The 13061-nt window shown below is 46.9% G+C and overlaps 1 long non-coding RNA gene across 1 annotated transcript in view; it reads right to left on the bottom strand.

The window, feature by feature from the left end:
• Nucleotides 1–4562: 4562 nt before the first annotated feature.
• LOC135187795 (uncharacterized) overlaps nt 4563–13061 on the bottom strand; it is a 133065-nt gene continuing 124566 nt past the window's right edge. Inside the window, exon 3 of the long non-coding RNA XR_010307452.1 lies at nt 4563–4697. This is a non-coding gene — a long non-coding RNA (uncharacterized LOC135187795). The remainder of the gene's footprint in view (nt 4698–13061) is intronic.

The following is a 13061-nucleotide window of genomic DNA, read 5'->3' as shown; positions in this document are numbered from 1 at the left end:
CAATAGGAGACTCGACTGCCTCCCACAGGTTCCATGAACCTTTCTGGACCAGCATGATTTCCTTTAAAGTCATATTGAAAGCGACTGAAGAGCCAATGGCTCAAGGTGGACTTGAACAGGTTTGGATCTTGATATAGGAGCTTTCCTTGTGAGCAGAAAGAGCAGAGAAAAGCAGCAGGAGCTCCCGTCCATGCCTCTGCCCCTACGGGACACTGATGAACTGCCTTAGCAACAGAACCAGGCTGCCTCTAGACGGCTTCTCAGTGCAGGACCAGCACTTAGCACATCTCCTCAAGTTTCTCTGACCTTGGCAATATCACAGGGGTCGCATTTTCACATGGCTGCACTGTTCCTGAACAATTTCTCCAACATATTAGGCACAAACATGCTTTCTGTCAGCAGCAGGCATGTCTAATCTCTCCACCTGCTTTCTCCTCCTGCAGTTACATTCAGTATCTGTTGCATGGAAAATCCCACTTCTTTTGTCTCTGTTTAGCAGCAAATTCCTGCTACAGACTGAAGGACCTCAATCTTTAGAGGAATGGGCCCCGGCAGCACTAAATTTTCTATCCATTCCCCAATAACTTTTTTTATGGGTCCTTGATTTGTACTAACTAGGACCTGGCATTCTCTCAAAGGGATGGCAAATGTCCTCTTCTGGGTACAAAGGGCAGCCAGAGCACACCCTCGATGTCACCCTGTTGACGGGTGATACCTCTCCTAAGAGTATGCCTGTGTAGTGAATGTGCAGCTCTGGTCCCAAGCTTTTGGAACACCTATAAGGACAAATGCCCCTTTTTTTACAGGGCAATTTTTTCATCAATTTAAGAAAGATCTTGAGATGCCGGATTGTGTCCAGAGAAGGGCAACAAGGCTGGTGAGGGGGCTGGAGCACAGCCCTGTGAGGAGAGGCTGAGGGTGTTCAGCCTGGAGAAGAGGAGGCTCAGGGGAGACCTTATTACTCTCTACAGCTACTTGAAAGGGGGTTATAGCTAGGTGGGGGTTGGTCTCTTCTCCCAGGCATCCATAGAATCATGGAATCAACCAGGTTGGAAGAGACTTTCAAGATCATCCAGTCCGACCTACCACCCAGTTCTGTCCAATCAACTAGACCATGGCACTAAGTACCTCATCCAGTCTTTTCTTGAACATCTGTCACACCTAGTGACAGAACAAGAGGACACAGTCTCGAACTGTGCCAGGGCAGGTTTACCTGGATGTCAAGAAGGAATTCTTCACGGAAAGAGTGATTGACATTAGAATGGGTTGCCTAGGGATGTGGTGGAGTCATCATTCCTGGAGGTGTTTAAAAAGAGGCTGGATGTGGTTTAGTTAATTAGAAGAGTTTAGGTGATAGGTTGGACTCAATGAACCTGGAGGTCTTTTCCAACCTGATTAGTTCTATGATTCTGTGATCCTGTGATCTTAGGAGCAGACAGAGTGAGTAGATACCTCCTGGCAGGTTAGAGCACTGCCCCTGGTGACTGCCAAAGGGCTGTGCTGTGGACATGGGGCAGGGCAGACATGGCCCCTGTGCTTCCCCTGGGGTGGCTGAGAGAAGGGAGGCTTTGGAGGAGCACATGCTTGTGTACAGCTGCTCTGCCTCTCTGCCCACACCAAGGCCTCACTTCCCTCATAGATCAGCACCAATAGGGTTTAGGGCAGAACTGGTGCCAGTAAAGGCTTGGATCTCTCACGAAGAAGTGAAGGGAGATGCTAAAGGCACCCTTCTGCCTGCATTGGGATGGCCATGCCACAACACACAAAATGATGACGCTTCTCACAGGGTGCAGGAACTGAGAGACAGAGGATATGCAGTCTTCAAGAGTTAGTGCTGCTTAGTGAGCTATTAGACACTATGCACAGGCTGCAAGCAATAGGGAAAGCAAACAGAAAAGAGAGGGAGCAGGATCAAAGTGACATTTCGTGATGGGAATTTCTGACAGTGGTTTGCTGTGCATTTGAACACAGAGATGGGCAGCAGCCACGGACCAGGTCTGACCCAAAGGGACATAGGATACTCTGGAAGAGCAGGTGTGATGTCAGCTTGGTGCTCACGCTGTCATCCTGCAGCATCCACAGCTTTTTGGCTATTTCTGTGTCCCATTAAGGATTGCTATGGAAGTTCTGTGAGCCTCTGGAAGGAGCTGGGAATCCTGTCAGTACTTGAAAGGATAAAATATGGTTATGTTTGATGTACAAGGCCAGAAGAAACATCTTCTAAAGCATTTGCTTTTTAGTAAGAAAACAAGCAAGGGCATTCCTGGCCCTGGGACATTTGTAGTGGGATCTCCTTAATACTTTTATCCTATCCCTTCCTGGCTGCTTCCTCGCAGCTCTGAACTCACTTGTGCAACATAAAAGCTGGAAACAACCATTCCTGTGCCAAAGCAGCATGGACCTCGGCTGGGTGGAGGCTGCTCAGAGGATAAGGACTCTTTCCAGGCCCATGTCTGCCTGCCATGGCTTGCATCACTTTCTGAAGTAGAAGAAGTTGTACTCACAATGATACTTTCATGTCATGACTTTCTCGTTGCTGTCAAAACAGCTGTGTGCACAATAGCTTTACTCAGCTCTGCAGCAGCCAGAAAGGTATCAGCCACTCCAGGCAACCTCATGCAATGACGAGGCTCCAGGCTGCCAGGGCAAGGCTGCAGACAGGAGTCCTGCTTACCCTGGCTTTCAAGCAGTGCAGATTTCCAAGGGTTAAGTGTATCTGGGAAAGATGCATTGCTTTAAAGCTACACATCCAGCCCCAGGTCTCTCAGTGTTTCCTCCTCACAGAGATGTTCTAGTCCCCTACGCATCTTTGTAGCCTCCACTGGACTCTTTCCAGTAGTTCCCTGCCTCTCTTGAACTTGGGAGCCTAGAATTGGGCACCACTCCAGATGTGGCCTCAATAGAGCAGAGTTGGGATAGAACTGTAAGAAGACCCTGCAAGAGTTCAGGCTGTGGGCCATCTTCCCCCAGCACAGTGCAGCACTCCCACTCAAAGGAAGCTAGCCACTGGCAAGTGCCTTCAAGGGATGGCACTTTTGCCTTGCTTCTTCCCCTCCATTGCAGTTACCATGGAGGAAATGCTAAGTGTTCTTTCATGTAGGAGACTCTCCTTTCTGCCCTTTCTGCTGGGTTTCTTGCTTCTATTAACATTGAAAGTGAACTCTGTTTCACAAAATGTTGGCACTGCTTTGCTGCCAGCCCTAGCAAGCACCCAGAACAGACAGACTCCCTCCAGACTGTCCCATTCACTGCCTTGGTTGGAGAGATGTCACTCTGCTCTGAAACAGAGCCCTTCTATGCCTGGAGTCTGCTTTGGGAATGTCCTAGTGATTCACCATGTTTCACAAATGAGCACACCCCACACACTTCTCAGACCTTTTGCCATCAGGAATGCTCCAGGAAAGCATTTGTGCAGAAAGGAAGGGCCAACTTCTTTTAGCTCCAAAGCAGGATGGGCTGAGGACAGATCAAGAAATGTTCTGGGAGATCAAAAAAAAAAAGGTGGGTCACCAGGTTGGAGTGTGGCTGCTATCTGTAGGTGAGCACTGCAAGGCTGAGCAAAGCATTTGGACTTTAGCACTAAAATGAATCAAAGATGTGCATTTCAGCCCCTGTGGCTGATGCACAGGTAGGCCTGCGGGTCTCAGATGTGCAGCATGTGTGCGCAGTTGTCAGCTGGAGTTTGTTTGGAATCAACTCAAAGTAAGACAAAACAGACCAAAATGCAGCCTCTCAGGTACATCTTCAGTTTGGCAGAATGAAGCACAACACCCACCTCTCTGCCTGACACCCGTTTAGAAGTGCTCAGCAACCCTTGCAGGTTAGTCTCCAGAGGAAGACCACATTACCCATTTCTGCTCGGAACTGAGAAGCAGCAGATGAAAGCAGAGACAGACTCACAGATATAAAGGAACTCTTCTCTCCACCCACTGTAATACTTCTTAAATCATCATCTGCTTTCTCTCTCCTACCAGAGGAAGAGACTGTATTCTGGATTAGTTTATGAAGGGACAAGTTCAGCCTGAGACGGCCAATAAGGCACTACTAACAGGCTCTTCATGAGCTTCCTGACCACTCAGCATGATGAGTTATCATGGATAAGGAAAGAGCAGAACTCCCCACAGCAACACAAATGTGGTAGGCCCTCTGGCTACGTCAAAGGATGAAATGGGACTCCTCAGAACTAGCTAGGAAACCAAACTGGAGCTGAACACAGCTGCTTACAATAACTTTCAGCCAAATTCTGTTCATAAAATGCCATCATTAAGATCTGAAAGTTAACAAAAACTGTTCTCATTGGATCTGGAAAAAGAAATTTGGAAATGTTCATTCTCTTTGTGATACTTTTTCTTTCTTTTCTACTGTCTCTGCATCTTTCTGTGGTGGGCTATTGGGTAAGGGGTAACAAGGGAGAGACCAGAGAGGAGGAGAAAGTACATTCATAAAACAGGCATGCAAAACCAAACAACAAAGAACAAACAACAAAACCTGAGATCTTTCTACTACAATTATTTTCCCTAAAATTCAGTGAAACCATTCAGGAAAACAAAATACTACTCATCTTCTCTCCAGAGATTTTTTTAATGGTTTCAGCATTCTTCCCCAGCCTGGTTTTGCTTCCATCTCCAAGCTATTGTGATGAGTGGTGCCAGGGGAACTGCTCCACCAGGGCAGGAGCTAGGGAACAGGCCATCATGCTGTCAAAGACACATCACAGAATAACAGAACATCAGGGGTTGGAAGAGATCTCAGAAGATCATCACGCCGCGAGGCCACACTGCAGCGCTGCAGCACACATCCTGCTGCCAAGGACACACCACACCAGGAGGACACATCACGCCGTGAGGACAGACCACATCACCAGAAAGACATATGGCTCAAATGAAGAAGTCACCAGGGCCAGCTGAATCCAGCAGGCCTTTGCAGAAGTGCACTGGTCATCTGCCACTGCACCCATCTGCATTTCAGAATGAGTTTTCTCTCATATGGGATGTGTGATATGATTTGGACAGCTGCCAATGCAAACATTTGATGGGCTGAGCATCTCCAAAGGCAAACTCAAACCCTGAGCAGCAACTTTGTCCAGGTCACAGAATCACAGAATCTTAGAGGTTACAAGGGACCTCCAGAGATCATAGAGTCCTACTTCCCTGCCAAGGCAGGTTCTCCTAGGGTAGTTCTCACAGGAATGCATCCAGGTAGGTTTTGAAAGTCTCCAGAGGAGACTCCACAACCTCTCTGGGCAGCCTGTTCCAGGACTTCATCATGCTCCCTACAAAGAAGTTTCTCCTCATGTTGAGGTGAAATCTTCTATGGTCCAGTTTGTGGAACCTAGGTCAGCCCACTTCAACACATTCACAACACAGACTGCTGTGTACATCTTGCCTGATAGAGGTGAATGTGCTCATTTAACCCTGGGGATGGACACAAGAAGCTGTAGGACCTTCTCAGTACTTTACCTTGGCCAGGTTCCCTCACTGCGGGCTGGAGGGCACTCAGCAGCAAAGAGGCTGCTGGACTTCTAAAACCAGAAAGAAGTGCTGGCTGATGGAGCACTGATCTGAACAGCTTGTGAACCATTACTATCTAGAAGTGTCAAGAAAGATTAGAACAAACATCAAGCAAAGATGAAATAAACAGCTATTGTATGGGCAGAAATGGATTTTCAGTTTCCCCAGTAAATAAAATAATGTGCTGTCTTCCTCGGTGCCCCTGTGATGATACAGCTTGCAGGATTTTTACTGGCAAGCTGCCATACTTAGTTTCATTTATCTGCCTCAAAGCACCATTTCAAAAAAGTGCAAAAGCATGTTGTTGATAGAGGAGATTGTTTATAGCTGAATTGAGTATTTTCAGAACAAGGCGCATTGTAATGAAGCGGGGGAAGGGCCGAGGAAGCCGGCACAGCTGCAGCTTCTTGAAGCCTTTGTCAAAAATCAATGCCAGAAAGCTGAGCCATATTTATTCTGTCTCAGGAAACACAACACGCAGCCCCCTCGCAGCCCCGCTCTGTGACAAGTGCTAGCAGAGGCCCACGGTACCACCCAGGCTTCCCCGGCACCTTGAGCCGACGGTGCTGGCACCTCTGAATGGTCGAGCCATGGCCGGCACCACGCTTCTTACCGGCGCCTTGGTGGCCAGCAGAGCCTGGGGACCCATCACCCCTGCACACCATCGCGGCTCTGCTGCCACGTGGGAGGACCACGCAGCATAGCAGCTCCTCCAGCAATCTGAAGACCATGGCAGAGTGTGTTGGGAGGAAGGTAGAGAGAAGATATTAAAAATGATAATACAAATAAACTCAAGGTGGCATTAAAAATGATAATGTAGATAAACTCAAGGTGGCATTAAAATGATAGTGTAGATAAACTCAAGGTGTTTCAAGAGGAGAGAGAATCCCGACACTGCTGAGTGGCAATCTGCTGCTGCTGCTGGAGTGAGGTGAGGAGGACAGGGCTGTCCATTTCAGGTAGGAAGAGGTGGCAGAAGCAGGTAGCATCTTGTCCTAGTTTGCCAGTCTCCCTGGCACTCACAGCATCCTCAAAAGGACAGTAAGTCACACAGGCTGGTTTCTTGTGTTGAAAAACAACACGAAAAGCAAATGCCTCTGGAGGTTTCCACTGCTTACAAGGGCTGGTTTCCTCAGCACAAACAATAAAGGCTGATGAGTGAGGACTTCAGCTCCCCCAAGACCATTGCATCTAAACAAATAACAGACTGAAAAAAACCCAACCCTACTAGAAGGAAGGTAAAAGAGAGAGCAAGACCTTACAGGAGGGTAACTAGCTGCCACCCCACAGTCAGAGGGACATGGGAGTGTGTGGAGAGGCTCCTTCTCCCCAGAAGAAAATGTCCCACACTGAAGGCCAGCAGTGTGCTGGAGGAGTGGTGTTGCCCTCCAGTCTGGCAGTGGAGGGGACTGGAACAGGAGTGCTGGGACATACACAGCCTTCATTTCCTCCCTCAGCCCAGCTGCTCTGGTGGGCTGCCCATGCCCCTGTGCCAGCCAGAGTTGTGTGGGGTGGCTCTACCACGTGCTCCTGGCCACCTAGGGCCTAGCAGCACTCGGGACATCTCAGCTGGGTGGGTGCCTCTCATTCCGCCACGTCCCGCTCAGCTGGCCTAGCTGACACCAATTCCCCCCAAGGATGTTCATTTATGGCCCAGCTTTCTCAAGCACCAGAGGCTTCCAAGAGATACTGCGGTCCCTCAGTTCCCTTTGTCAGCAGGGGCTCCTGGAGGCACTCAGCAACCCCGAAGGAATGCTGGATCCTTTGCTGAATCAAGCCTTATTAGCATCTTTCCAGGGCCTTTAGAGATGCCATCTTTTCTACATTAATATTTAACCCACCAAGCCTTTCAAAGCCCATCCTTCCAAACCTCGAGTTCCCAGATGCTTTTTAATGCCCTGCTCAATAGTGCAATAAAAGTCTGATATTTTATTACACCCATGAATTATTTATCCTAATGTGTAATTTGCCAGACTTCTTTTTTTTTTAACTTCAAAATCTGCACTGTATTTTCCCACACACACACACAAAAAGAAAAAAAAGAAAAGAAAAGAAAAAAGAAAAACCCAAATGCTGTGTGAGGACACATTTGTCACCTAATGAGCCGAAGCCTCATACTTAAATAGACACCAGGATTTTTCTGGAGGGGCATCACACTGTCTGCAAGGTTGTTTTATGTCACCCCAAATCATGTTTAAAGGTTTTTTCCCCCCCCTAAAATAGAAAGGATAACCTAGAACTGTGCACGAAAGACTGGAAGCAGAATGAGTGGTTACTGATTCCTCTGAGCTTTGATGTATTGTAAAATTCCAGGATGGTTTATAGGCAACTGGGGTGAAGATTTTTCTTTTTATTTTTCTCTCTCTTTTTTTTTTTTTCAGAAGTGAGCATCTTGGTTATCTGGAATGCAGATGCTGGGCAAATTCAGAAGCTCTGGAATGCCTGCAAGCTGTGCTCTCTGTGCTGTAGACGCCAGAAATAATGGAGCAAAGATCTCATCCAGCATCTACTGAAGTCAAAAAGGGCCCCTTCTACTGAGTAAGCTGAGCTGCAGATGAAGCCTGCAAAAACAATAACTTAGAGACCTGACTGAATCCAGAACTATAATGAGGTGAGTCAAGAAGGCCAATGGCATACCTGGCCTGTATCAGGAATAGTGTGGCCAGAAGGACCAGGGAAGTCCTTCTGCCCTGTGCTCAGCACTGATCAGGTCACACCTTGAGTACTGTGTCCAGTTCTGGGCCCCTCAATTTTAAAATAGATGTTGAGGTGCTTGAACATGTCCAGAGAAGGGCCACCAAGACTAGTGAGGGGGCTGGAGCACAGCCCTGCAAGGAGAGGCCTGAGGGATCTGGGGGTGTTCAGACTGGAGAAGAGGAGGCTTAGGACAGACCTTATTGCTCACTACAGCTACCTGAAAGGAGGTTGTAGCTGGGTGGAGGTTGGTCTCTTCTCCCAGTAGGAGAGGTACAGTCTCAAGCTGTGCCAGAGCAGGTTTAGGCTGGATGTTGGGAAGAAGTCTTCACAGAAAGAGTGATTGTCATTGGAAATGGGGTTCCTGGGGAGGTGGTGGAGTCACTGTCCCTGGAGGTGTTTAAAAGGAGGATGAGGCACTTAGTGCCATGGTTTAGTTAATTAGAAGGTGTTAGGTTGGGCTCCATCTCAAAAGTCCTTTCCAACCTGGTTAGTTCTGTGTGATTCTGTGAAAAGAGCACAGAGACACTGAAATGGTGACCTCAAAGCCATATTTGGAGTAATAAGAATATTCAAACACTGCAAGACTTGTGAAGACACCAGGATGGTGGTGTCTTGTTTCTTTGGCATGGGTTGCCCAGGAAGGTGGAGCTCTGTACCCATAATAGCTGACCTGTCATTGCACCTGACCACCATTTGTCACCCGGGGAGGAGCAAGGGCTTAATTTCCCTAAATCACAGCAGTGCCTTCTGTTGGAATCTCAGTGATAAGTTCTAGAGAAGCAGAAGTGGGAGCTGTTTAAAACCATTTGCTTCTGCAGACCCATTAAGAAAGAAGGCAGGCATCTTCTGCAGAGCCCAGCTCTAATGGCTCAGAGGTGGCCACAGCTTTGTGAAGAAGGCTGTGTCGGCAACTTGACCAGCAGGAGGTCACAAGTTTTTATTTTTCATAGCATCATGCTTCCCATAGGCACAGGCTATGTCATCCTGGAGTAAGCAGCTTGATTACTCATGGAGAACTTAAAACATTTGAAGATTACCTAAACATTCACATCCTGAGCATTTAAAACTTGTCTGTGGCTGTACAAATCTGAGCCAGAGATGTGAGAGTGCCTAGACTGGTGAACTTGGATTGAGGACTGACCTGAAAGAGTGTTAATCTTTTAGGACTGTTTTCTAAGGACTCTTTTTCACTATGGGGAAGATCCCCCTTGCAGTGGACCTTTCAAGGTCTGTTTTATGATGTACAAAAGCTTTGGATATTAAACTATGCTCAAAGAGGAGTAATTTCTAGTGATATAAATGGATTTTACAACACCTTTGCTTCAAAGTGTTGAAGAAAATCTCTGTTTTGCTGAGCAGATACTTCCTACCTTTTACTCTAACTGGTATCTCACCCAGCTAAATGGTAGCTTGAGGCCAGAAGAGAGAATTCAAATCCTCTTTTGCATCACTCTTATGGGAGAGCTTCACCTTAAACCCACAATTTTGCTCAAGGTGAGAGACCTGATAAGTGCCAATTCACCTTAGCACACAGGACCTCCAGTCAGGTTGTTACCATCCTACTGGGAAGATGTACCCCTAGAGTACATGCTTGGAATATGAATGTGCACAGGGCAGTGCTGTCTCAAACCATCCTTTATCTTTAGCAGTCTTTCAAAATGGTGAGACAGAATTGTGGAAGCCTGAGAGAAAAGTCAAATGCACTCTTCTAAAGGCCACTGAGAAGGAATGCAAAGAGTTGCTGATGTATTTTTTCAGTGCAGGCAACCACAGTGTTCACCCTAGAAGTCCTGCCAGCAGAAGACTGCTACTGGTACACAGTCAGATCCTTTTATCATGTTCTCTCCTGCTTCCTGTCCATCACCCCCCTGGGCTAATCCAAAAGCACAAACCTCCCCTCTTGCAGAGCAGGGAGAGCCTTTGTGAGCAAGCACAGGGACAAGATGCAAGAGCTCAGGTACCCAACAGCAGGTGTGTGGTCAATGGCCTCTGTGTGGCACTTACCCTCTGCTTATTTCTCAGGGCTGTGACTTAGTGACAGTGCTACCTTTTCTGATGGAATATCATCCTCATTTGTAAACATCAGTGGCAGACATTAATTGCAGACAATGCCTTTAATCAACAATTGAACATTAATAAGCACAGACCTTGAGAATTAACACAATGAGACACTTGTACTTAACCACGATAGAGTACCTCTCATAAAAAAACAAACCTCTCCTTTTGTTCCTAAAAAGGTCAAAGTCTTCTTTTCTCTTTTTGACAAGGAGAAAAAACACACATAGTGGAGCATACCTAGGCTACTTTATGTGGCTTAAATTATTCCCATCCATGTGTAAAAAAAACCCCAACCAACAAACATTCCTTTTCAAAGATGCTCACCAAGTTTTCATCTGTGATCTACAGCTCCCAGAGTCCCTGTTCCTGAAATTATTAGGTTAGCTGCTGAAAGCAGCAATCAAGTTTCACTGTTAATCTTAAAAGCTAATCCTTTTTATTGACTTCCCAGTCAATAAACTTGTAGCTCTGAAACTACTTTCAGGTTTCCTTGAGTAATAAGAGGGTTTGTGTGTACCTGCACACGTGTTCAAGGCTGCTAATTTCCTTGCTGAGTAAGTTGCACTTGCAGGTTAAAACTATAAAGCAATTTGCTTTATCTTCTGACATGGAGTCCCACTTCTACAGAAACCAGAACAAGGCTGGGGCTGAGAAGACTCTTGCAGTAAGGCCAGGATCCTCATCTGGTCAGAGCTTATGAGGGGTGGTTTCAGTGAGTGAATCTCCCTGACCAATAAAAGGGATAGGAGATGGATTGAGGTTTTGACCTTCATAAGCAACATGGTAGATGTAGTCCTGTCTCTCTTCCTGAATTGAAGCTAATCCACAGAATTAAAGAACAGCTAAGCATCACACAGATTTATCATTTCTCAGCTCTAGCCAAGGAAAAAGGGAAGAAAGGACATGCCAGATGTCTCAGACTACTTCGATGTGGCTGTGAACCAGTCTGGCTGTACTCCTCCATGCACAAGCCCTGTTCACTCACACCAGTAACCAGCAGCATGAGACTCCCCAGAAGCCCCAGCACCACCTCAGCACAAAGAGGACACAGCATGGGAGAAGAAAAGCAGGTCTGTTCTCAGCTTATGTGCTGTGTCAAACACTGAAACATAAATAGCTCTCCGAGCAGCAGGGAAAGCATGAAGACTTCCTTGCCTTTTGTAATTTGTGGTGGGGATTTTCTTGTGCCGAGCAGTACGCAAGCTCTTCCCACTGGTGGGGGGCACCCAGAGAGCAGTCCTTCCCTCAGCACAGTTAATGCCCTTCCCTCTTGGTCCACCACCAGTTTTGTGCAGTCTGCCAGGATTCAAATCTTTACCATTCATAATCAGTGCTTGGGTTTAGTGGAGACCAGCCCCCGGGTTCAAGAGGTGCAGGGGGAATTCTTCCCTTCCCTAAGCATGAAGTTTTCTCTGTCCAAGAGAAGGAGAAAGCATCTAGTTGGATGCTCTTTCCTTTCCAAGAGCATCTTCCAGCTGCAGCAGTAGATCATGACCACCTGAGCATTCCCCACACCCAGCAGGGAGCAGAGGGCAGTGCTCACTGCCCACACAAGCCAGGACACAAGCAAGCCCCAGCCTCATGTTTCTGTTCGGGTTTCAGGTGGGCTGGTTCCTTGCTGCTCTTAGCATGTACAACAAGCTTCATGCTCTTAACCATTTCCCAGAAATTCAAAGTGACAGAACCGGAAGGTATTGCAATCTGGAACTCTTAACTTTGGTAAACTGGTGAGAATACTGGAATGTGCATGTTCCTTATTTAACTGCTCCACCAGTTTTTCTTATACGCTGCTCAGCACAGCCGTTCAGGATACATATTAGACAACTAACATCTGGACTGAATATCTATTAGGACCATATGCTCCACTCAGCTACAGGCATCACGTTGGAGATTGGGAAAATCCAAACCAAATGGAGATATCAGGAACTTTCAAGGGTCAAAAAGAAAAGTCATTTTGGTTTTCCCCCAGCCCTGTGGTATACTTGCCCATGTTCTGCGTCTGGTGCAAAAGCCTTCTTGTAGGATAAAACTGACTTTAAAAGCCCAGCATGACTACTGTGGTTGAAAACAGATCTATCCCTGACTAGGGGTTCTGTCTCTTCTCCAGGCAACCAGTGATAGAACAAGAGAATCATAGAATCAACCAGGTTGGAAGACACCTCCAAGATCATCACACAGCCCTCAAGCTGAATCAGGGCAGGTTTAGGCTGGACTGTTAGGAAGAAGTTCTTCACGGAAGAGTGCATTGGCATTGGAATGGGCTGCTGGGGAGGTGGGAGTCACCATCCATGGAGGTGTTTAAAAGGAGGCTGGGTAAGGCACTCAGTGCCTTAGTTTAGTTAATTAGGAGGAGTTGGGTGATAGGTTGGGACACCATCTCAAAGGTCTTTTCAAGCACTGGTTAATTCTGTGATTTCTCACCTAATGAGGTTTTGAGTGAGGCAATGCTGACTGCCTCTGTCCCCTTAAGGAGAATGAACAGCAAAGGCCCTCAACGTTCCTTTTCCCTGTCAATATATTATGATGCAGTTTGCAGTGTGGGTGTGATGATTTCCAGCCTTCACCCCAAAACGTTTCTCGTGGTTTACTGCCAGAATGGTTGTAAGTACCCTAAAGGGCCATGCCTGGAAGGTTCTGCTTACATAAAGCACTGAAGAAGTGCTCGAATGCCACAAAAGCCCTTCAAGATAGCTGATGGAGCACAGCATGACAGAATTGAGAGTAGTTACCAGCTAAAACCCTTTTGTATATGAGAGACAACAGGAATCCCTTTAAACTGTCTTTGAGACCTGATCA

This window comes from Pogoniulus pusillus, chromosome 2, assembly GCF_015220805.1.
Source record: "Pogoniulus pusillus isolate bPogPus1 chromosome 2, bPogPus1.pri, whole genome shotgun sequence".
Taxonomy (NCBI): domain Eukaryota; kingdom Metazoa; phylum Chordata; class Aves; order Piciformes; family Lybiidae; genus Pogoniulus; species Pogoniulus pusillus.
Note: the sequence above shows the minus strand (reverse complement) of the source record. Positions and strands in the feature narration are given on the sequence as shown.